Source organism: Anser cygnoides, chromosome 12 (genome assembly GCF_040182565.1).
Source record: "Anser cygnoides isolate HZ-2024a breed goose chromosome 12, Taihu_goose_T2T_genome, whole genome shotgun sequence".
Taxonomy (NCBI): domain Eukaryota; kingdom Metazoa; phylum Chordata; class Aves; order Anseriformes; family Anatidae; genus Anser; species Anser cygnoides.
The window spans coordinates 8,267-34,230 of NC_089884.1; the positions used below are offsets into that span (position 1 = coordinate 8,267).

General features: G+C 50.5%; 1 long non-coding RNA gene across 50 annotated transcripts; it reads right to left on the reverse strand.

The window, feature by feature from the left end:
- On the reverse strand, positions 1-25,964 carry LOC136791789 (uncharacterized). Of its 50 annotated transcripts, none has more exons than XR_010834474.1 (35): positions 25,242-25,964; positions 25,094-25,132; positions 24,876-25,023; positions 24,681-24,735; positions 22,937-24,329; positions 22,542-22,771; positions 22,235-22,467; positions 20,410-22,058; positions 16,600-16,734; positions 16,466-16,516; positions 16,277-16,336; positions 14,557-16,176; positions 14,362-14,416; positions 12,583-14,010; positions 12,412-12,464; positions 11,904-12,329; positions 11,649-11,770; positions 11,438-11,530; positions 11,225-11,278; positions 11,030-11,124; positions 9,780-9,892; positions 9,430-9,659; positions 9,122-9,354; positions 8,858-8,945; positions 6,988-7,274; positions 6,831-6,886; positions 6,618-6,668; positions 6,429-6,488; positions 6,279-6,326; positions 4,789-5,169; positions 4,594-4,648; positions 2,790-4,508; positions 2,617-2,669; positions 2,131-2,517; positions 1-1,954 (listed from the first exon to the last, which is right to left on the reverse strand). It is a non-coding gene; the product is annotated as an uncharacterized lncRNA (long non-coding RNA). The 50 variants fall into 50 exon arrangements; XR_010834480.1 differs by lacking the exon at positions 25,242-25,964 and having other exon boundaries at positions 20,410-20,482; positions 20,570-20,609; positions 21,988-22,058; positions 24,876-25,235; XR_010834477.1 differs by lacking the exon at positions 25,242-25,964 and having other exon boundaries at positions 20,410-20,482; positions 20,570-20,609; positions 21,971-22,058; positions 24,876-25,235.

Here is a 25,964-nt window from a genome sequence, read left to right on the forward strand (position 1 = left end):
TCTCAGTGAAGTAGCATTTTTATTCACGATTGCAATGGCAGGCGTCCCACAAACTACCTACTAGTTCCATAACACAGTTTATATAAATTTTTTTTTCCTCTCGGTGACCAGGACCCTCCCCAGTTTCCCCATTGACTGGGTAATCCAAGTTCACGATCTACCCGGTGCTTCACTGAAAATACACAGCTGCTGGCCTGTTACAAGTCAATTTTCTCTTTTCCTTGACTGTTTTCCTCTTTGAGGTGGTAATGTTTCTTACACCGTGATTTCCAACCAATTGCTCTAAGGATTCTGGTTGTCTGCATTTCACAAGGTTGTCTGGTAAGCTTTCTTATCACTGCAAGCATATCTCAATACCACCTTCCTTCCCTCTAAACAATGTAACTCTGTGCAAAAACATTTTTATTCCCACAACCTTGATCCCCTTACCCTAAAATCCTTATTCCCTTTAACCCTAACAACTCTAACCACAACCCTAACCCTTCATATCAACCCCCCGACGCTAATGACACTGACTAATGATCCAAACCCCAAACTGCCCCAACCCCAGGAAACCGACAAAGAAACTGACATGAAGCTGAAAACTACAAAAAAGGCAAAACCCTGGATACAGACCCCAAATCACAAACACGCGACCAAAATGCTACAGAAAAGCCCCAGATGCAGGCCCCAAGCACTACAGCTAGGCCCCAGAAGCTCAAGACACATCCCAAAGCCAAAATGCAAGCCCCAAACGCTACAGAAAAGCCCCCAAACACCAGACGCAGGCTGCAGAAGTCTACAAGCAGGCCACGACCCACCCCCAGACGCAGGCCCCAAAGGTGTACAAGCAACTCCCCGCCCTCCCCAGAGGCACACCCCAAAGGTGTACAAACAGCCCCAAACCCCCAAGACCCAGACCCCTACAGCATAGAAGCAGCTCCCAACCCCATCCCCCAAGGCACATGCCCCAACCCCCCCCAAGGCAGGCCCCAAAGGTGTACAAGCAACTCCCTCCCCACGCTCCCTCCCCAGAGGCAGGCCCCAAAGGTGTACAACCAGCACCCGACCCCCCCCCAGAAGCAAGCCCCAAAGGTGCACAAGGCAGCTCCAAACCTCCCCCCCAACCCAGGAGTCCAGTGTACGAGCAGCTCTCAACCCCTCCCCAACGCAGGCTCCTATACTGTACAACCAGCTCTGAACCCCCCCGCTCCCCAGACACAGGCACCAAGACCCCGCAGAGAAGGCCCCAACGGTGTGCAAGCAGCTCCCAACCCCCCCCCCGAGGCAAGCCCCAAAGCCGCATACAGGGAAGCCCCTAGCATGTACAAGCAACTCACAACCCCTCCCAACTGCAGGCCCCAAAAGCGTAGAAGCAGCTCCCAACTCCCCAAACGTAGGCACCTACAGTGGACAAGCACCTCTCAACCACCCCCCAGCTGCAGACCCCAAAGCTGTACAAGCAGCTACAAACCATGCCCAAGGCAGGACCCTGCAGTGTACAAGCAGCTCTCACCCCCCCCAGATACAAGTCCCAAAGGTGGACAAGCAGCTCCCAACCCCCCCCAGATGCAAGTCCCAAAGATGTACAAGCAGCTCCCAACCCACTTCAGATGTAGATCCCTACATTGTACAAGCAGCTCCCAACCCCCACAGATACAGATCCCTACATTGTAGGAGCAGCTTCCAACCCCCCCAGATGCAGGCCCTGACCCCACCCCCAAAACACAGTCCCCAAAGGTGTACAAGCAGCTCCACACCCCCCCCAAGACACAGGCCCCAAAAGCCTAAACATATGCCAAGCAAGTACTAATGCAGGTGCCAAACGCTACAGACAGGCCCAAAAGCACAGGCACGAGCCCCAGATGCTCGAGGCCGAGACGTAACTTGGCTTTCTGAATTACTGGAAAGCGGCTTTCCTTCTCAGCGAGGTGTGCGCAGGCTAGACAGGATGGGGCTTCAGGCACCTCTTCACCTGTGGAAACACACTGCCATCAGGCACTGCCATGCCAGACAAGCTTTTTCTGTTAAAACACCCTTCTCAGATGACCCGCGGCATTCCAGTGACCTGCTTTGCTCCGATTCTAAAGACTAGTGTCACAGCCCACCTTGCCTGTGGCACCTGACCAACAGAAGAGAAAGCAACCATACCGTTTGGAAACCGTCACTGCACGTGCCGCTCCTTGATGCTCTGTAACCTCTTCTCAAATCCTCAGCCACTTCTGTGTAGAGCCTGCCATGACACCTGCAAAGCAAGATGGATACCCTTCGCAGTCACCTTGCGCAACTTGGCCATTCTGCTCCACTGCTCCACTCACGACCAGCCTGCCCTTCTCGTGCTGCTCTTCAGAGTGCAGCTTGGCCCCTCTGAGTCTGTGCGAGGCACCTGCGAAAAAAAAAGAAAAGCATAGGCCGCGGCAGCATCCAAAGCCGCAGCACAGCTAGGACAGGTACTCTCACCTGCTCCCTTACTCTGCCCCCTCACCTGCCCTCGAGGCAGATGCTTCCATCTGCTCTCTTAAGCCAGCTACAACACCTCTGGAATATAAACAGGATTTTAACTGTATTTTGTGTAGTTAAGTAACTGCAGTGACAACCGCACCCCTAAAATAACTGCTACATCTGTTCATCGCTCACCTTGCCAAAACCAGCTCTGGTCATGAAGTCCCAGGTTGTACGCTGTGTTTCAGCTTTAACAAATGAAAACAGTCAGAAGATAATCATTCAGATGCCAGCATTAGCACCCATCCCTCAACAACACAAGGGACCCCATGGCTAATTTTATCATTTCAAAACAGCAGCCCCCTTACCTCAGCACCTGGAAAGTAGATCAAGCCAGTCACCGGGTTGCCTACCGAGTCCTTGACAGTTCCAAAAGGAGCTCTTTCCTGTGACCAGTTCCTCCTAAGGTTTACCCCTCTACTGGGGAGGGGAACGAAATACATACAAAAAATCAAAACCCCACATCTGCGAGCTTTCAAGATTCAATGACAGACCTCTCCTCTAGCACTATTCAAGCACTATGCAAACAGCTGCTCGCAAGCAGCTCAAGTCTCCCCCTCCACATTTGCCAAACACCACAGAGATGACTCTGTGCCAGCTGCCCTTCAGTACGTGCCCAGAGGCAGACCGGATGTCTTTGCCAAAACAGTCCGGACAATGTATTAGTACACCGCCACGTTAGCTACCATCACTAACTGCCAGGCAGGACAGCTCCAGGCCAAACACACACACACAGGCACGCTACAAACATTACGAACAAAACACACAACACAAGGCGCAAAAAAAAAGAGGACTCCCAGAGGGAAGCCATACAGCGACAGCAAGTCAGAACAGGTGCGCTGCAGCAGACCCAAGGAGAGACTCAAATGTCACGACATGCGACTGGAAGCAACTGCCAGAACTGGGATGATGGAGGCATAAAAAGCCTGCCTTCAAGGCAAGAGACCAGAAGGATGGGGAGTGCAAACCCCAGAAGAAAAATGCTTCGGAAATGAACTCTCAAGACAAAGCTCCTGATGAAGCAACATAACTTCCGCAACAGCGAGGATGGAAACAGATGCCATCTGAAACCGAATATGATGCACAAGACCTGAAACACATCTGCGCTTCAGGCTGTGACTGCAAGACAAGACGTGCTCAGATGAGCCCTACGATGATGAAACAAGCATTTAGGACCTTTGGTGTGGCTAACAAGTTGCCCATCTAATCCGTCCAGTGGAAAAAGGCAATGAGGATATCAAGACCTGAGGAGCGCGTAACATATGATGATCGCATCAAGAAACATTTGATACAAAAAAATTACATGCACAGAAGAAATGATCTCTTTAAGCTCCCACTGCGAGACAAGAAATGCTCAGCTTCCGTTTGAGCATCAGCATTATTCCAGTGAGGTCAAGTGTTCAACACCCTCAGGACGGCTTCCCCAGGGACTGCCAAGCACCAGGAGCAACAGCACAGCACAGACAACACAGAACACAGACACCAAGCTGGAACTGCCCTGCCTGGCACGTGCTCAAGCCCTACCTGACAGAATCCCACGCCCCCACACACTGTCTGACCGTGATCAATCCTAAAAGGCCCCATCCACAGCAATGACTTAAAAGCACAGACCCTCGCCCTATGTGTGCATTCAAAACCCGAAAGCAAACATAGCACTTGCCCCGCAACTTAGCTTGGGAATGATGGGAGGCAGGTTCCATCCTCATCAAGGAACACGAAGGCTAGCCAGGACATTGCTTCCGGCACGAGGCTCCTCTTCACCTGCAGAAATAAAGTGCCATCGGGCACTGGCACACCAGCCAAACTTCTTCCAGTGAAACACCCACCTCAAAAACAAAACGGTAGTCCACTGACCTGCTCTGCTACTGAAGTCAGATAGACCAACTCCAGAAAACTGCCCTCCTTCCCCTGCCAACCACCCCCAAACACACAGTATTTGCCCCTGGACTTAGTTCTCAGGGGTCACAATCCATCCTCAAGGTGGACCACAGAGGCCAACTAGGATGTTCCCAGTATCTTCTTCGTCCCTGGAAAAGAGGAGTCACCCAGAGGTGGGACCAATAGACTACCAAACCAAAACCAATGCCCTTTTCCCAACTTTTCTCCACTCACCTTCCCGATCCAGGCTCAGCACTTCCATTTACTGTGCTGAGCCAAGGTCACGTGGCTTAGACCAAGGAGAAAGAACAAACAAACGTGAAAATCCACAAAATAGTCTATACCCACTCCTCTTCTTTCCTCCCCTACCCCAACAGCCAAGAAGCCCCAGACCCACGTTCCGCAACCCAGTACCACCGCTTCGCTCACCTAACATCCCAAGGAGATGCATCACCCTCGTGACTCATTCAAGTGTCCGTGCCCATGCCCTGGGCTACAAGAAACAAAAAGAGAAGGTCATAACCGTGATGGACACGCAAACAGTACAGCTCCTTGCAGAGGACTCAAACACAGAGACGAGAGCCAGAAAAAAACAACACACCCTCAGGTCCACAAATACCAAAAGGCCATGAATGCACAGCAGCCCCAACAGGGGTAATCACAGACTTCACAGAACTCTCCTTTACAGATGAGAACGGTGACCCTGCTCAGTCTCTCCGTAATACTGCACTTATGCAGTCAAGCCCCTTCTGATGCGTACTGAAGCTCCTTGTGAAGCCTCTGGACAGTTATGCAAATGGCTGGATATACCTAGAGATTAAAAGATAACTCAAAAAAAAGGAACCGTACCCCACCATTTCCCAAAAACGAGTTAGCCGGCAACACCTCCTAAGCACACCTCTATTACGTGAATTCCAAGCACTTAAAAACTAGAAGGCTGCAACATCTAAAGACTCTACAGCCACACAAACCACAGGCAAAAGCTCCAAAACTATAACAAACTGTCCCTAACCCTGAAAAAGACTACCCCTTACATGCCTACTGCTGCTCTTTTCAGACACATGCTTACACAGGGAGCTTCGATGATACTTATCTCCTAAACCCTGCTCCATCACTTTGCCACCAAGGTTGTAACTTTGATAATATTTGCCTTAATTCTGCAGAAATCATAAGGGACCCAGAACCACAAAGCAAACACACAAAGTAACATTGACATCCTATCCATAAACATGCTATAACAATTACTCACCTGAAGAAGAGCTGCATGCAATACAGGCACCTATTACTAGATTGGTTTACTCTAACAGGTCCTACTAGTTGTTACCCCACAAAGATGGGCGTACCGGTCTCTACGTCGAAACGCATCAGTCTGTAGACTCTGACCCACCTAAAGACCCCTGCAACTGACTGAAGGAAAAACAAAGCACTTGTTGCCACAAAGTGCAGCCCAGGCAGAATGAGCTCTCTGATGGGATGCCTGCAACTCAATTACCACTAGGCCCTGCCTGGGACCCAAAGCCAATCACCTGGGACCCAAAGCCAATCACCTGGGAAAGGGGAGGGGCAAAGCACAAAGTAGAAAGAGGAGAAGCAACACCTGTGGTTTATGTATCTATTTATATGGCTTAGCTCAACAGCATGCAGGGTGCAGACAAGAGAACTGGGTTGTTTCTAGAAGCAACAATCCCCACGCTTTGGCTTCAGCTTTGAATATTGAAAGCTTTTCTCCTCTACAACACCTGCCTCAGGAACCAAACAGCATTGCAGTGACCTGCATTGCTCCTATTCTAAAGCCTATCACAGCCCACCTTGCCTGTGGCACCTGATAAACAGAAGAGAAAGCAACCACAGCAGCAAAAGCCACTGCACCCTCAGGACAGTTACCCTCATCCCCTCCTTTACCTCAGCTGCTTACCTACCCCACATGGCAGATGCTTCCACCCGTTCTCTGAAGCCGCCTATAGCACCTCCAAAAGAGAAACTGGAATTTTACTCTATCTGATGTAGTTAAAAAAATTGCAACGACAGCCGCACCCCAAAAATAACAGCTACCTCTGTTCATCACTCACCAGAGTCACTCCAGAGGCAGCTCGGGTCGTGACGTCCTGTACTGCACACTGCGTTTCAGCCTGAACAAAGGAAAACACAGTCAGACCATGAACATTCAGCTGACAGCATTAGCACCCATCCCTCAACAACAGAAGTCACCCCATATTTAATGTTTTTGTTTCAAAACAGCAGTCCACTTGCCTCTGTACCTGCAAGTTAGATCCAAGCTCGAAAGGAATGGCCACCATCACCCATGCCACCTGGGAACACAGAAGGACAAAACGACCGCTGTGCCTGCAAGCCTCCACCTGCCACACTGCTCCTCTGTCCCAAACAGCCTCACCTCAGACCCTCAGAGGGAAACACCTGAATGTCTTCCCTTCGCTTCAGGTAAGGGATGACCAGGCTGATAGAACTCTCACCTTCCCTCACTGCTCCGTGACACGGGGATTTCCCTGTCCAAGACTGCACGAAGCCCCTGCACAGACAAGAGAAAAGCACACCCTGAGGCACCTCACAGCCACAGCGTACCTGCTGCAATACCTCTCTCTTCCCAGCTCCTTTACTTCAGCTCCTCACCAGCTCTGAGATTCTTCGCTTCAGTTTCCCCATTGACTGGGTAATCCAGGTTCACAATCTATCCGGTGCTTCACTGAAAATACACAGCTGCTGGCCTGTTACAAGTCAATTTTCTTTTTTCCTTGACTGTTTTCCTCTTTGAGGTGGTAATGTTTCTTACACCGTGATTTCCAACCAATTGCTCTAAGGATTCTGGTTGTCTGCATTTCACAAGGTTGTCTGGTAAGCTTTCTTCTCACTGCAAGCATATCTCAATACCACCTTCCTTCCCTCTAAACAAGGTAACTCTGTGCAAAAACATTTTTATTCCCACAACCTTGATCCTCTTACCCTAAAATCCTTATTCCCTTTAGCCCTAACAACTCTAACCACAACCCTAACCCTTCATATCAACCCCCCGACGCTAATGACACTGACTAATGATCCAAACCGCAAACTGCCCCAACCCCAGGCAACCGACAAAGAAACTGACAAAGCTGAAAACTACAAAAAAAGGCAAAACCCTGGATACAGACCCCAAATCACAAACACGCGACCAAAATGCTACAGAAAAGCCCCAGACGCAGGCCCCAAGCACTACAGCTAGGCCCCAGAAGCTCAAGACACATCCCAAAGCCAAAATGCAAGCCCCAAACGCTACAGAAAAGCCCCCAAACACCAGACACCCTCCCCAGAGGCACGCCCCAAAGGTGTACAAACAGCCCCAACCCCCCAAGACCCAGACCCCTACAGCATAGAAGCAGCTCCCAACCCCCCCCCCCCCAAGGCAGGCCCTAACAGTGTGCAAGCAGCTCCCACCCCCCCCAGACGCAGGCCCCAAAGGTGTACAAGCAGCTCACAACCACCCCCCCAGAGGCAGGCCTCAACCCCCTCCAGATGCAATCCCGAAAGGTGTACAAGCAGCTCCCAACCCCCCCCAGAGGCAAGCCCCAAAGGTGCATAAGCAGCTCCAAACCTCCCCCCCCAGCCCAGGCTTCCAGTGTACAAGCAGCTCCCAACCCCCCCCCAACGCAGGCTCCTATACTGTACAACCAGCTCTGAACCCCCCCCCTCCCCAGACGCAGGCACCAAGCCCCCGCAGAGGCAGGCCCCAAGGGTGTGCAAGCAGCTCACAACCCCCCCCCCCAGGAGGCAGACCCCAAAGCCCCATAGAGGGAAGCCCCTAGCGTGTACAAGCAACTCACAAGCCCTCCCAGCTGCAGGCCCCAAAAGTGTACAAGCAGCTCCCAACTCCCCAAACGTGGGCACCTACAGTGGACAAGCACCTCTCAACCACCCCCCAGCTGCAGACCCCAAAGCTGTACAAGCAGCTCCCAACCCCCCCAGATACAGATCCCTACATTGTAGGAGCAGCTCCCAACCCCCCCCCCCCAGATACAAGTCCCAAAGATGTACAAGCAGCTCCCAACCCCCCCAGATGCAAGTCCCAAAGGTGGACAAGCAGCTCCCAACCCCCCCAGATGCAAGTCCCAAAGGTGGACAAGCAGCTCCCAACCCCCCCCAGATGCAGATCCCTGCATTGTACAAGCAGCTCCCAACACCCACCCCCAAACGCAAGCCCATACTGTGTACAAGCAGCTCCCAACCCCCATAGATACAGATCCCTACATTGTAGGAGCAGCTTCCAACCCCCCCAGATGCAGGCCCTGACCCCCCCAGACACAGTCCCCAAAGGTGTTCAAGCAACTCCACCCTCCCCCCCCCCAGATGCAAGCCCCAAAGGTGTACAAGCAGCTCCACACCCCCCCCCAAGACACAGGCCCCAAAAGCCTAAAGATACGCCAAGAAACTACTAATGCAGGTGCCAAACGCTACAGACAGGCCCAAAAGCACAGGCACGAGCCCCAGATGCTCGAGGCCGAGACGTAACTTGGCTTTCTGAATTACTGGAAAGCGGCTTTCCTTCTCAGCGAGGTGTGCGCAGGCTAGACAGGATGGGGCTTCAGGCACCTCTTCACCTGTGGAAACACACTGCCATCAGGCACTGCCATGCCAGACAAGCTTTTTCTGTTAAAACACCCTTCTCAGATGCCCTGCGGCATTCAAGTGACCTGCTTTGCTCCGATTCTAAAGACTAGTGTCACAGCCCACCTTGCCTGTGGCACCTGACCAACAGAAGAGAAAGCAACCATACCGTTTGGAAACCGTCACTGCACGTGCCGCTCCTTGATGCTCTGTAACCTCTTCTCAAATCCTCAGCCACTTCTGTGGAGAGCCTGCCATGACACCTGCAAAGCAAGATGGATACCCTTCGCAGTCACCTTGCGCAACTCGGCCATTCTGCTCCAACCCCACTCACGACCAGCCTGCCCTTCTCGTGCTGCTCTTCAGAGTGCAGCTTGGCCCCTCTGAGTCTGTGCAAGGCACCTGCGACAGAAAACAGAAAAGCATAGGCCGCGGCAGCATCCAAAGCCACAGCACAGCTAGGACAGGTACTCTCACCTGCTCCCTTACTCTGCCCCCTCACCTGCCCTCGAGGCAGATGCTTCCATCTGCTCTCTTAAGCCAGCTACAACACCTCTGGAATATAAACAGGACTTTAACTGTATTTTGTGTAGTTAAGTAACTGCAGTGACAACCGCACCCCTAAAATAACTGCTGCATCTGTTCATCGCTCACCTTGCCAAAACCAGCTCTGGTCGTGAAGTCCCAGGTTGTACGCTGTGTTTCAGCTTTAACAAATGAAAACAGTCAGAAGATAATCATTCAACTGCCAGCATTAGCACCCATCCCTCAACAACACAAGGGACCCCATGGCTAATTTTATCATTTCAAAACAGCAGCCCCCTTACCTCAGCACCTGGAAAGTAGATCAAGCCAGTCACCGGGTTGCCTACCGAGTCCTTGACAGTTCCAAAAGGAGCTCTTTCCTGTGACCTGTTCCTCCTAAGGTTTACCCCTCCTACTGTGGAGGGGAAAGAAATACAAACAAAAAATCAAAACTCCACATCTGCGAGCTTTCAAGATTCAATGACAGACCTCTCCTCTAGCACTATTCAAGCACTATGCAAACAGCTGCTCGCAAGCAGCTCAAGTCTCCCCCTCCACATTTGCCAAACACCACGGAGATGACTCTGTGCCAGCTGCCCTTCAGTACGTGCCCAGAGGCAGACCAGATGTCTTTGCCAAAACAGTCCAGACAATGTATTAGTACACCGCCACGTTAGTTACCATCACTAACTGCCAGGCAGGACAGCTCCAGGCCAAAAACATAGGCACGCTACAAACATTACGAACAAAACACAGAACACAAGGCGCAAAAAAAGGACTCCCAGAGGGAAGCCCTACAGCTAGTCAGAAGAGGTGCCCTGCAGCAGACCCAAGGAGAGACTCAAATGTCACTACATGCGACTGGAAGCAACTGCCAGAACTGGGATGATGGAGGCATAAAAAGCCTGCCTTTAAGACAAGAGACCAGAAGGATGGGGAGTGCAAACCCCAGAAGAAATCTCTTAGGAAATGAATTCCCAAGACAGAGCTCCTGATGCGACCCAGATGACTTCTGCAAGAGTGAGGATGGAAACAGATGCCATCTGAAACCGAATATGATGCACAAGACCTGAAACACATCTGCGCTTTAAGCTGCGACTGCAATACAAGAAGTGCTCGGATCAGACCCATGATGACAAAACAAGCATTTAGGACCTTTGGTACGGCTAACAAGTTGCCTTTCTAGTCTGTCCAGTGCAAAAAGCAATGAGGATATCAAGACCTGAGGAGCACGTAACATGATGATCACATCAAGAAACATTTGATACAAAGACCCGAGGAGTGCATGACACAGAACACACACTGCAGAAGCAGCGCTACAAGACAAATAAACAGATGGGAACTGTCCTGCCTGGCACATACACTCACACTACAAAATACCCCCTGCTCCTTCTATTAGCCTGGTGACCCAGCCTCAAGCAGCCTGAAGGTGACGCAGCCTCAACCACCCTCACAGTGGCACCAAGTATATTCAGCCGGCTGGCTCCATGCTGCTCCGGCTCCCAGCTCCCATCAGCCACACCACATATGCAAATACCAGGTGCCCCTCAACTTAGCTCTCAGATTGCTGGATGGTAAATTCCCTCCACCTCAAGAAATGCACAGACACTGAGAGACATCTTAGTCCATGGCCAGGCTCATCATCATCTGCAAAAACAGCGTACCAGCATTCACTAGCACACCGGCCCTGATGCCCACCTCCTCCGCAATACTGACTACCGCTGAAGCAACATACGGTTGTGCTCACCCGTTCCTCTCTGAGTCCAAGCTCCAACAGTACAGCCAGTATCACCCACACCACCTGGGAAAACAAAGGGATAAAATGATCGTTGTGTTCTCAAGTAATCACCCACCACACTGCTCCTCTATCCCACCCAGCCTCACCTCAGACCCTCAGCAGATTCTGAGGAAGGCCTGCTGCAGCACCTGCTAAACCAGGGGAAACACTTCAAGGACTTGCCTTAGGGGGACCTTGCTTAGGGACACTGACTGGGCTGACGACCCTCTCGTCTTTCCTCAGCACTCCACAATGTGGGGATTCACCTCTCCAAGGCTGCAGGAAGCACCCACAAAAGAAAAAAAAGAAAAGGCAGATCCTCAGGCACCTCACAGGCACAGCGTACCTGCTGCAATACCTCTCTTTCACTAGCTCTTTTTCTTCAGCTGCTCACATGCTCCAACTCGGCCGGGCCGGCACCACAGACTGGTGGTGCTTTCCACACTGCTGGAAAGCAGGCTTTATCCTCAAGGCACGTGCAGGCTAGATGAGATGGGGCTCCAGGCACCTCTTCACCTGTGGAAACACACTGCCATCAGACACCGCCATGCCAGACAAACTTTTCCTGTTAAAACACCCTTCTCAGATGCCCTGCGGCATTCCAGTGACCTGCTTTGCTCCAATTCTAAAGACTGATGTCACAGCCCACCTTGCCTGTGGCACCTGATCAACAGAAGAGAAAGCAACCGCAGCGCTTGGAAACCATCCCTGCACGTACTGCTCCTTGTCACTCTCCGGCCTCATCTCAAATCCTCAGCCACTTCTGTGGAGAGCCTGCCATGGCACCTGCAAAGCAAGACAGAGACCTTTCATAGTCACCTCGTGCTACTTGGCCATTCCGCTCCAACCCAGCTCATGACCAGCCCCCCTACTTAAGCAGCTCTTCAGAATGCAGTTTGCTCCTTTGAGCCTGTGCGAGACACCTGTGAAAGAGGAAGAAAAGCATAGGCTAAGGCAGCATCCTAAGCCGCAGCACAGCTAGGACAGTTACTCTCATCTGCTGCCTTACCTCTACCCGCTTACCTACCCCGAGGCAGATGCTTCCATCTACCTTCTTAAGCCAGCTACAACACCTCTAAAACAGAAAAGAGGGGCCACTTAGAGTGACAGTGACAACCGCAACCCAACTATAAGTGCTCCGTCTGTTCATCGCTCACCTTGCCAGAGGCAGCTCTGGGTGTGACGTCCCAGGTTGTACGCTGTGTTTCAGCTTTAACAAATGAAAACATAGAAGGTAATCATTCAGATGCCAGCATTAGCACCCATCCCTCAACAACACAAGGGACCCCATGGCTAATTTTATCATTTCAAAACAGCAGACAACTTGCCTCGGCACCTCAGAAGTAGATCAAGACAGTCACCGAGCTGCCGAACGAGAGCTTGACAGCTCCAGAAGGAGCTCTTTCCTGTGACCAGTTCCTCCTAAGGTTTATCTAGGACTGGAGAAAAATAAAAATACTCCACATCTGCGAGCTTTCAAGATTCAATGACAGACCTCTCCTCTAGCACTATTCAAGCACTATGCAAACAGCTGCTCGCAAGCAGCTCAAGTCTCCCCCTCCACATTTGCCAAACACCACGGAGATGACTCTGTGCCAGCTGCCCTTCAGTACGTGCCCAGAGACAGCCCGGATATCTTTGCCAAAACAGTCCGGACAATGTATTAGTACACCGCCACGTTAGTTACCATCACTAACTGCCAGGCAGGACAGCTCCAGGCCAAACACGCACACAGGCACGCTACAAACATTGCGAACAAAACACAGAACACAAGGCACAAAAAACGGACTCCCAGAGGGAAGCCCTACAGCAACAGCTAGTCAGAACAGGTGCTCTGCAGCAGACCCAAGGAGAGACTCGAATGTCACGACATGCGACTGGAAGCAACTGCCAGAACTGGGATGATGGAGGCATAAAAAGCCTGCCTTCAAGGCAAGAGACCAGAAGGATGGGGAGTGCAAACCCCAGAAGAAAAATGCTGCGGAAATGAACTCTCAAGACAGAGCTCCTGATGAAGCCCACATGACTTCCACAACAGCAAGGATGGAAACAGATGCCATCTGAAACAGAATATGATGCACAAGACCTGAAATACATCTGCGCTTTAAGCTGCGACTGCAAGACAAGACGTGCTCAGATCAGCCCTACGATGATGAAACAAGCATTTAGGACCTTTGGTGTGGCTAACAAGTTGCCCATCTAATCCGTCCAGTGGAAAAAGGCAATGAGGATATCAAGACCTGAGGAGCGCGTAACATATGATGATCACATCAAGAAACATTTGATACAAAAAAATTACACGCACAGAAGAAATGATCTCTTTAGGCTCCCACTGCAAGACAAGAAATGCTCAGCTTCCGATTGAGCATCAGCATTATTCCAGTGAGGTTAAGTGTTCAACACCCTCAGGAAGGCTTCCCCAGGGCCTGCCAAGCACCAGGAGCAACAGCACAGCACAGACAACACAGAACACAGACACCAAGCTGGAACTGCCCTGCCTGGCACGTGCTCAAGCCCTACCTGACAGAATCCCACGCCCCCATACACTGTCTGACCGTGATCAATCCTAAAAGGCCCCATCCACTGCAATGACTTAAAAGCACAGACCCTCGCCCTATGTGTGCATTCAAAACCCAAAAGCAAACATAGCACTTGCACCCCAACTTAGCTTGGAATGACGGGAGGCAGGTTCCATCCTCATCAAGGAACACGAAGGCTAGCCAGGACATTGCTTCCGGCACGAGGCTCCTCTTCACCTGCAGAAATAAAGTGCCATCGGGCACTGGCACACCAGCCAAACTTCTTCTAGTGAAACACCCACCTCAAATACAAAACAGTAGTCCACTGACCTGCTCTGCTACTGAAGTCAGATAGACCAACTCCAGACAACTGCCCGCCTTCCCCCGCCAACCACCCCCAAACACACAGTATTTGCCCCTGGACTTAATTCTCAGGGGTCACAATCCATCCTCAAGGTGGACCACAGAGGCCAACTAGGATGTCCCCACTATCTTCTTCGTCCCCGGAAAAGAGGAGTCACCCAGAGGTGGGACCAATAGACTACCAAATCAAAACCAATGCCCTTTTCCCAACTTTTCTCCACTCACCTTCCCGATCCAGGCTTAGCGCTTCCATTTACTGTGCTGAGCCAAGGTCACATAGCTTAGACCAAGGAGAAAGAACAAACAAACGTGAAAATCCACAAAACAGTCTATACCCACTCCTCTTCTTTCCTCCCCTACCCCAACAGCCAAGAAGCCCCAGACCCACGTTCCCCAACCCAGTACCACCGCTTCACTCACCCAACATCCCAAGGAGATGCATCACGCTCCCAGCTCCTCTTGTGCTCCGAGCATCTCCAGCATTTCAGGAACTGGAACCGCTGACGCCTGGCGCGCCTCAGGAACGTGGCAGGAGATGTACTCTGCTGTCGCAAGGTGCTTCCAAAGCCTGCATAACAGGCAAAGCAGACTAACACAATCCACTGACCAACTCAGGGCCCACACTGCCGTCCACTCACCCTCGTGCCTCATTCAAGTGTCCGTGCCCATGCCCTGGGCTACAAGAAACAAAAAGAGGAGGTCATATCCGTGATGGATACGCAAACAGTACAGCTCCTTGCAGAGGACAAACACAGAGACGAGAGCCAGAAAAAAAAAAAACACACCCTCAGGTCCACAAATACCAAAAGGCCATGAATGCACAGCAGCCCCAACAGGGGTAATCACAGACTTCTCCTTTACAGATGAGAACGGTGACCCTGCTCAGTCTCTCCGTAATACTGCACTTATGCGGTCAAGCCCCTTCTGATGCGTACTGAAGCTCCTTGTGAAGCCTCTGGACAGTTATGCAAATGACTTGATATACCCAGAGATTAAAAGATAACTCAAAAAAAAAAGGAACCGTACCCCACCAATTCCCAAAAACAAGTTAGCCAGCAACACCTCCTAAGCACGCCTCTATTACGTGAATTCCAAGCACTGAAAATCTAGAAGGCTGCAACGTCTAAAGACTCTACAGCCACACAAACCACAGGCAAAAGCTCCAAAACTATAACAAACTGTCCCTAACCCTGAAACAGACTACCCCTTACAGGCCTACTGCTGCTCTTTTCAGACACATGCTTACACAGGGAGCTTCGATGATACTTATCTCCTAAACCCTGCTCCATCACTTTGCCACCAAGGTTGTAACTTTCATAACATTTGCCTTAATTCTGCAGAAATCATAAGGGACCCAGAACCACAAAGCAAACACACAAAGTAAGATTGCCACAATATCCGTAAACATGCTATAACAATTACTCACCTGAAGAAGAGCTGCTTGCAATACAGGCACCTATTACTAGATTGGTTTACTCTAACAGATCCTACTAGTTGTTACCTCACAAAGATGGGCGTACCGGTCTCTACTTGGAAACGCATCAGTCCATAGACTCTTAACCACCTAAAGAAACCTGCAACTCACTGAAGGAAAAACAAAGCACTTACTCTAAAGTGCAGCCCAGGCAGAATGAGCTCTCTGATGGGATGCCTGTGACTCAATGACCACTAGGCCCTGCCTGGAACCCAAAGCCAATCACCTGGGAAAGGGGAGGGGCAAAGCACAAGTAGAAAGAGGAGAAACAGCAGCTGTGGTTTATTTATTTTTGCTTCAGCTTTGAATATTGAAAGCTTTTCTCCTCTACAACTCCTGTCTCAGGAACCAAACAGCATTCCAGTGACCTCCTTTGCTCCTATTCCAAAGACTATCACAGCCCACCTTGCCTGTGGCACCTGATAAGCAGAAGAGAAGGCAACCACAGCAGCAAAAGCCACAGCACCCTCAGGACAGTTACTCTCATCCCCTCCTTTACCTCAGCTGCTTACCTACCCCACATGGCAGATGCTTCCACCCATTCTCTGAAGCCACCTAGAGCACCTCTAAAAGAGAAACTGGAATTTTACTCTATTGGATGTAGTTAAAAAAACTGCAGTCACAGGCGCACCCCAAAAATAACAGCTACCTCTGTTCATCACTCACCAGAGTCACTCCAGAGGTAGCTCGGGTCGTGACGTCCTGTACTGCACACTGCGTTTCAGCCTGAACAAAGGAAAACACAGTCAGAAGATAAACATTCAGCTGACAGCATTAGCACCCATCCCTCAACAACAGAAGTGACCCCATATTTAATGTTTTCGTTTCAAAACAACAGTCCACTTGCCTCTGTACCTGCAAGTTAGATCCAAGCTCGAAAGGAACGGCCACCATCACCCATGCCACCTGGGAACACAGAAGGACAAAATGACCACTGTGCTTGCAAGCAACCACCTGCCACACTGCTCCTCTGTCCCAAACAGCCTCACCTCAGACCCTCAGAGGGAAACACCCGAATGTCTTCCCTTCGCTTCAGATAAGGGATCACCAGGCTGATAGAACTCCCACCTTCCCTCACTGCTCCGTGACACGGGGATTTCCCTGTCCAAGACTGCATGAAGCCCCTGCAGAGACAAGAGAAAAGCACACCCTGAGGCACCTCACAGCCACAGCGTACCTGCTGCAATACCTCTCTCTTCCCAGATCCTTTACTTCAGCTGCTCACCAGCTCGAACTGAGATCCTTCGCTCACAGCGCCGCGGCAAACTCTGCCCGGGCCACACAACACACACTGCACAAGCTACGTTGTTTAAGACGCACGAGCTGGAACATTCCTGCCCAACAATCAGTGGCATCGCACAGGAAGGATGCTGCACGCTCCTAGAAACCAAACCTACCAGTCCTGAACAGCTCCCCTGCCAGACAATTCCCCACCTCCTCCTGCCAACCACGCTCAGCGCACACACTATTTGGCTCTCAAAAGAAAAAAAAAAGTAATACCATACACACAAAAAAAACAACTGAGCACCACAAATGCCAAAAAGCCATGCACACACAGCAGCCCCAGCAGGGCTAATCACAGACTTACCCTTTACAGATGAAAAAGGTAACTCTGATACGACCCTGCTCAGTCTCTTGGTAATACTGCGCCTACGTTGTCAAGCCTCTCGTAGTGTGTAATCAAGCTCTTTTTAGTCCTCTGGAGAGTTACACAAGTGGCTTCATATGTCTAGAGATTCAAATATAACCCAAAAACACAAGTGGATCCCACCATCCCAAAAACAAGTGAGACAGCAACCTCTGCTAAATATCCCTCTAGTAAGTGATTTCCAAGCACTTAAAATCTAGAAATCCATAGACTCCAACCTGCCCAAAGAACCCTGCAACTGACTGAAGGAAAGCAAAGCACTTACCCCAAAGAGCAGCCCAGGCACAATGAACTCTCCAATGGCATACCTGGGGCTCATATACCATTTGGCCCCGCCCAGCACCCAAACCCAATCACCTGGGAAAGGGGAGGGGCAAAGCACAAGAAAGTAGAAAGAGAGCAGGAGCAACAGCTGTGGTGGTTTGTTTCTTGTTTCTGTTTACTGTGTTGTTTTTTTTTTTTAAATCTGGTTTAGCTCAACAGCATGCAGACTGCAGACAAGAGAACTGGGGTGTTTCTAGAAGCAACAATACCCATGCTTTTGCTGCAGCTTTGAATATTGAAAGGACAATATGACCAAGCAAGTAACTGAAATTTTTTCAGCTAGAGTTAGCTCAAACCTTTATTTATATAGAAAGAAAAATCTGGGAGCATAACAGATCACACGCCAAAACAAAAAAAAATCAATTCCATGTAATAACATCACTCGCAGGAAAAATCACGTACTTGAGTAGGCTATCTGAAAACCAAAAGGCTATGCTGATGGGTCAAAACACACTACAGGACAATGGAGCCTGGCCCTCTGCTGCACCAACTTAAAACTCATCCCTACACTCACCAAGGTGCAACCCCAGCCCAAACACAGACACACCATTTCAGCCTCAACACAGTTTTGGGAACTGCTGGAAAGCAGGCTTCATCCTCAGCGAGGTGTGCTCAGGCTCCACGGGATGGGGCTTCAGGCACCGCTTCACCTACTGAAGACGACCACCATCATCAGGAGCTGCCACGCCAGACCACCTTTTTCCTCTGCAACACCTTTCTCAGGAACCAAACAGCATTCCAGTGACCTCCTTTGCTCCTATTCTAAAGACTATCACAGCCCACCTTGCCTGTGGCACCTGATAAACAGAAGAGAAAGCAACCACAGCAGCAAAAGCCACTGCACCCTCAGGACAGTTACTATCATCCCCTCCTTTACCTCAGCCGCTTACCTACCCCACGTGGCAGATGCTTCCACCCGTTCTCTGAAGCCACCTAGAGCACCTCCAAAAGAGAAACCGGAATTTTACTCTAATTGATGTAGTAAACTAACTGCAGTGATGGGCACGAAAATGTGCCCAGATGGCAGCAATCACAGACTTACCCTTTACAGATGAAAAAGGGGACCCTGCTCAGTCTCTTGGTAATACTACCGTGCTTATGCGGTCGAGGAACCGTACCCCACCATTTCTTAAAAACGAGTTAGCCGGCAACACCTCCTAAGCACGCCTCTATTACGTGAATTCCAAGCACTGAAAATCTAGAAGGCTGCAACGTCTAAAGACTCTACAGCCACACAAACCACAGGTAAAAGCTCCAAGACTATAACAAACTGTCCCTAACCCTGAAAAAGACTGCCCCTTACACGCCTACTGCTGTTCTTTTCAGACACATGCTTACACAGGGAACTCAATGATACTTATCTCCTAAACCCTGCTGCATCACTTTGCCACCAAGGTTGTAACTTTGATAATATTTGACATACAGGCAAAGACTCACAAGTAAGCCCCGCAATTCGGCAAAAATCATAACGGACCCAGAACCACAAAGTAAACACACAAAGTAACACTGCCATCCTAGCCGTAAACACGCTATAACAATTACTCACCTGAAGAAGAGCTGCATGCAGTACAGGCACCTATTACTAGATTGGTTTACTCTAACAGATCCTACTAGTTGTTACCTCACAAAGATGGGCGTACCGGTCTCTACTTGGAAACGCATCAGTCCATAGACTCTTAACCACCTAAAGAAACCTGCAACTCACTGAAGGAAAAACAAAGCACTTACTCTAAAGTGCAGCCCAGGCAGAATGAGCTCTCTGATGGGATGCCTGTGACTCAGTGACCACCAGGCCCTCCCTGGAACCCAAAGCCAATCACCTGGGAAAGGGGAGGGGCAAAACACAAGAAAGTAGAAAGAGGAGAAGCAGCAGCTGTGGTTTATTTTTTTTTTGCTTCAGCTTTGAATATTGAAAGCTTTTCTCCTCTACAACTCCTGTCTCAGGAACCAAACAGCATTCCAGTGACTTGCTTTGCTCCTATTCCAAAGACTATCACAGCCCACCACCTTGCCTGTGGCACCTGATAAGCAGAACAGAAAGCAACCACAGCAATAAAAGCCACTGCACCCTCAGGACAGTTACTCTCATCCCCTCCTTTACCTCAGCCGCTTACCTACCCCACGTGGCAGATGCTTCCACCCGTTCTCTGAAACCACCTAGAGCACCTCTAAAAGAGAAACTGGAATTTTACTCTATTGGATGTAGTTAAAAAAACTGCAGCGACAGCCGCACCCCAAAAATAACAGCTACCTCTGTTCATCACTCACCAGAGTCACTCCAGAGGTAGCTTGCGTCGTGACGTCCTGTACTGCACACTGCGTTTCAGCCTGAACAAAGGAAAACACAGTCAGAAGACAAACATTCAGCTGACAGCATTAGCACCCATCCCTCAACAACAGAAGTCACCCCATATTTAATATTTTCGTTTCAAAACAGCAGTCCACTTGCCTCTGTACCTGCAAGTTAGATCCAAGCTCGAAAGGAACGGCCACCATCACCCATGCCACCTGGGAACACAGAAGGACAAAATGACCACTGTGCTTGCAAGCCATCACCTGCCACACTGCTCCTCTGTCCCAAACAGCCTCACCTCAGACCCTCAGAAGGAAACACCTGAATGTCTTCCCTTCGCTTCAGATCAGGGATCACCAGGCTGATAGAACTCTCACCTTCCCTCACTGCTCCGTGACACGGGGATTTCCCTGTCCAAGACTGCACGAAGCCCCTGCAGAGACGAGAGAAAAGCACACCATGAGGCACCTCACAGCCACAGCGTACCTGCTGCAATACCTCTCTCTTCCCAGCTCCTTTACTTCAGCTCCTCACCAGCTCTGAGATTCTTCGCTTCAGTTTCCCCATTGACTGGGTAATCCAGGTTCACAATCTACCCGGTGCTTCACTGAAAATACACAGCTGCTGGCCTGTTACAAGTCAATTTTCTTTTTTCCTTGACTGTTTTCCTCTTTGAGGTGGTAATGTTTCTTACACCGTGATTTCCAACCAATTGCTCTAAGGATTCTGGTTGTCTGCATTTCACAAGGTCATCTGTTAAGCTTTCTTCTCACTGCAAGCATATCTCAATACCACCTTCCTTCCCTCTAAACAATGTAACTCTGTGCAAAAACATTTTTATTCCCACAACCTTGATCCCCTTACCCTAAAATCCTTATTCCCTTTAACCCTAACAACTCTAACCACAACCCTAACCCTTCATATCAACCCCCTGACGCTAATGACACTGACTAATGATCCAAACCCCAAACTGCCCCAACCCCAGGCAACCCACAGAGAAACTGACACAAAGCTGAAAACTACAAAAAAGGCAAAACCCTGGATACAGACCCCAAATCACAAACACGCGACCAAAATGCTACAGAAAAGCCCCAGATGCAGGCCCCAAGCACTACAGCTAGGCCCCAGAAGCTCAAGACACATCCCAAAGCCAAAATGCAAGCCCCAAACGCTACAGAAAAGCCCCCAAACACCAGACGCAGGCTGCAGAAATCTACAAGCAGGCCACAACCCACCCCCCAGACGCAGGCCCCAACCACACCCAGATGCAGACCCCAACTGTCCACAAGCAGCTCCCAACCCGCCCCCCATGAACTGGACCCCACCCCACCCCGATGCAGGCCCCAGGCCCCAGCCCCGGCCCCCACGCCCCAGACTCAGGCCCCAAAGGTGTACAAGCAGGCCCCTACAGTATACAAGCAGCTCACAACCACCCCCCCAGAGGCAGGCCCCAACCCCCTCCAGACGCAAGCCCGAAAGGTGTACAACCAGCTCCAACCCCCCCCCACCAAGACGCAGGCCCCAAGCCCCCCCAGACACAGGCCCCAAAGGTGTACAAGCAACTCCCCACCCTCCCTCCCCAGAGGCAGGCCCCAAAGGTGTACAACCAGCACCCGACCCCCCCCAGATGCAAGCCCCAAAGGTGTACAAGCAGCTCCAAATCTCCCTCCCCCATCCCAGGCTTCCAGTGTACGAGCAGCTCCCAAACCCCCCAACACAGGCTCCTATACTGTACAACCAACTCTGAACCCCCCCGCTCCCCAGAGACGCAGGCACCAAGCCCCCACAGATGCAGGCCCCAAGGGTGTGCAAGCAGCTCACAACCACTGTCCCCACCCCAGAGGCAGGCCCCAGCCCCCCCCAAACGCAAGTCCCTGCAGTGTACAAGCAGCTCCCAACCCCCTCCAGATGCAAGTCCCAAAGGTGTACAAGCAGCTCCACACCTCCCCAAAACACTGGCCTCAACCCTCCCCCCAAGACACAGGCCCCAAATGCCTAAACATACGCCAAGAAAGTACTAATGCAGGTGCCAAATGCTACAGACAGGCCCAAAACCACAGGCACACGCCCCAGATGCTCGAGGCCGAGACGTAACTTGGCTTTCTGAATTACTGGAAAGCGGCTTTCCTTCTCAGCGAGGTGTGCGCAGGCTAGACAGGATGGGGCTTCAGGCACCTCTTCACCTGTGGAAACACACTGCCATCAGGCACTGCCATGCCAGACAAGCTTTTTCTGTTAAAACACCCTTCTCAGATGCCCTGCGGCATTCAAGTGACCTGCTTTGCTCCCATTCTAAAGACTAGTGTCACAGCCCACCTTGCCTGTGGCACCTGACCAACAGAAGAGAAAGCAACCATACCGTTTGGAAACCGTCACTGCACGTGCCGCTCCTTGATGCTCTGTAACCTCTTCTCAAATCCTCAGCCACTTCTGTGGAGAGCCTGCCATGACACCTGCAAAGCAAGATGGATACCCTTCGCAGTCACCTTGCGCAACTTGGCCATTCTGCTCCAACCCCACTCACGACCAGCCTGCCCTTCTCGTGCTGCTCTTCAGAGTGCAGCTTGGCCCCTCTGGGTCTGTGCGAGGCACCTGCGAAAGAAAAAGAAAAGCATAGGCCGCGGCAGCATCCAAAGCCACAGCACAGCTAGGACAGGTACTCTCACCTGCTCCCTTACTCTGCCCCCTCACCTGCCCTCGAGGCAGATGCTTCCATCTGCTCTCTTAAGCCAGCTACAACACCTCTGGAATATAAACAGGACTTTAACTGTATTTTGTGTAGTTAAGTAACTGCAGTGACAACCGCACCCCTAAAATAACTGCTGCATCTGTTCATCGCTCACCTTGCCAAAACCAGCTCTGGTCATGAAGTCCCAGGTCGTACGCTGTGTTTCAGCTTTAACAAATGAAAACAGTCAGAAGATAATCATTCAGATGCCAGCATTAGCACCCATCCCTCAACCACACAAGGGACCCCATGGCTAATTTTATCATTTCAAAACAGCAGACAACTTGCCTCAGCACCTAGAAAGTAGATCAAGCCAGTCACCGGGTTGCCTACCGAGTCCTTGACAGTTCCAAAAGGAGCTCTTTCCTGTGACCGGTTCCTCCTAAGGTTTACCCCTCTACTGGGGAGGGGAACGAAATACAAACAAAAAATCAAAACCCCGTATCTGCGAGCTTTCAAGATTCAATGACAGACCTCTCCTCTAGCACTATTCAAGCACTATGCAAACAGCTGCTCGCAAGCAGCTCAAGTCTCCCCCTCCACATTTGCCAAACACCACAGAGATGACTCTGTGCCAGCTGCCCTTCAGTACGTGCCCAGAGGCAGACCGGATGTCTTTGCCAAAACAGTCCAGACAATGTATTAGTACACCGCCACGTTAGCTACCATCACTAACTGCCAGGCAGGACAGCTCCAGGCCAAACACACAGGCACGCTACAAACATTACGAACAAAACACAGAACACAAGGCGCAAAAAAAGGACTCCCAGAGGGAAGCCATACAGCAAGTCAGAACAGGTGCCCTGCAGCAGACCCAAGGAGAGACTCAAATGTCACGACATGCGACTGGAAGCAACTGCCAGAACTGGGATGATGGAGGCATAAAAAGCCTGCCTTTAAGGCAAGAGACCAGAAGGATGGGGAGTGCAAACCCCAGAAGAAAAATGCTGCGGAAATGAACTCTCAAGACAGAGCTCCTGATGAAGCCCACATGACTTCCGCAACAGCGAGGATGGAAACAGATGCCATCTGAAACAGAATATGATGCACAAGACCTGAAACACATCTGCGCTTTAAGCTGCGACTGCAAGTCAAGAAGTGCTCAGATCAGCCCTACGATGATGAAACAAGCATTTAGGACCTTTGGTGTGGCTAACAAGTTGCCCATCTAATCTGTCCAGTGGAAAAAGGCAATGAGGATATCAAGATTTGAGGAGCGCGTAACATATGATGATCGCATCAAGAAACATTTGATACAAAAAAATTACACGCACAGAAGAAATGATCTCTTTAGGCTCCCACTGCAAGATAAGAAATGCTCAGCTTCCAATTGAGCATCAGCATTATTCCACTGAGGTCAAGTGTTCAACACCCTCAGGAAGGCTTCCCCAGGGCCTGCCAAGCACGAGGAGCAACAGCACAGCACAGACAACACAGAACACAGACACCAAGCTGGAACTGCCCTGCCTGGCACATGCTCAAGCCCTACCTGACAGAATCCCACGCCCCCATACACTGTCTGACCGTGATCAATCCTAAAAGGCCCCATCCACAGCAATGACTTAAAAGCACAGACCCTCGCCCTATGTGTACATTCAAAACCCAAAAGCAAACATAGCACTTGCCCCGCAACTTAGCTTGGGAATGACGGGAGGCAGGTTCCATCCTCATCAAGGAACACGAAGGCTAGCCAGGACATTGCTTCCGGCACGAGGCTCCTCTTCACCTGCAGAAATAAAGTGCCATCGGGCACTGGCACACCAGCCAAACTTCTTCTAGTGAAACACCCACCTCAAATACAAAACAGTAGTCCACTGACCTGCTCTGCTACTGAAGTCAGATAGACCAACTCCAGACAACTGCCCGCCTTCCCCCGCCAACCACCCCCAAACACACAGTATTTGCCCCTGGACTTAATTCTCAGGGGTCACAATCCATCCTCAAGGTGGACCACAGAGGCCAACTAGGATGTCCCCACTATCTTCTTCGTCCCCGGAAAAGAGGAGTCACCCAGAGGTGGGACCAATAGACTACCAAATCAAAACCAATGCCCTTTTCCCAACTTTTCTCCACTCACCTTCCCGATCCAGGCTTAGCGCTTCCATTTACTGTGCTGAGCCAAGGTCACATAGCTTAGACCAAGGAGAAAGAACAAACAAACGTGAAAATCCACAAAACAGTCTATACCCACTCCTCTTCTTTCCTCCCCTACCCCAACAGCCAAGAAGCCCCAGACCCACGTTCCCCAACCCAGTACCACCGCTTCACTCACCCAACATCCCAAGGAGATGCATCACGCTCCCAGCTCCTCTTGTGCTCCGAGCATCTCCAGCATTTCAGGAACTGGAACCGCTGACGCCTGGCGCGCCTCAGGAACGTGGCAGGAGATGTACTCTGCTGTCGCAAGGTGCTTCCAAAGCCTGCATAACAGGCAAAGCAGACTAACACAATCCACTGACCAACTCAGGGCCCACACTGCCGTCCACTCACCCTCGTGCCTCATTCAAGTGTCCGTGCCCATGCCCTGGGCTACAAGAAACAAAAAGAGGAGGTCATATCCGTGATGGATACGCAAACAGTACAGCTCCTTGCAGAGGACTCAAACACAGAGACGAGAGCCAGAAAAAAAAAAACACACCCTCAGGTCCACAAATACCAAAAGGCCATGAATGCACAGCAGTCCCAACAGGGGTAATCACAGACTTCTCCTTTACAGATGAGAACGGTGACCCTGCTCAGTCTCTCCGTAATACTGCACTTATGCGGTCAAGCCCCTTCTGATGCATACTGAAGCTCCTTGTGAAGCCTCTGGACAGTTATGCAAATGACTTGATATACCTAGAGATTAAAAGATAACTCAAAAAAAAAGGAACCGTACCCCACCATTTCCCAAAAACAAGTTAGCCAGCAACACCTCCTAAGCACACCTCTATTATGTGAATTCCAAGCATTTAAAAACTAGAAGGCTGCAACGTCTAAACACTCTACAGCCACACAAACCACAGGCAAAAGCTCCAAAAATAAAACAAACTATCCCTAACCCTGAAACAGACTACCCCTTACACGCCTACTGCTGCTCTTTTCAGACACATACTTACACATGGAACTCAATGATACTTATCTCCTAAAGCCTGCTCCATCACTTTGCCACCAAGGTTGTAACTTTCATAACATTTGCCTTAATTCTGCAGAAATCATAAGGGACCCAGAACCACAAAGCAAACACACAAAGTAGCACTGCCATCCTAGCCGTAAACACGCTATAACAATTACTCACCTGAAGAAGAGCTGCATGCAATACAGGCACCTATTACTAGATTGGTTTACTCTAACAGATCCTACTAGTTGTTACCTCACAAAG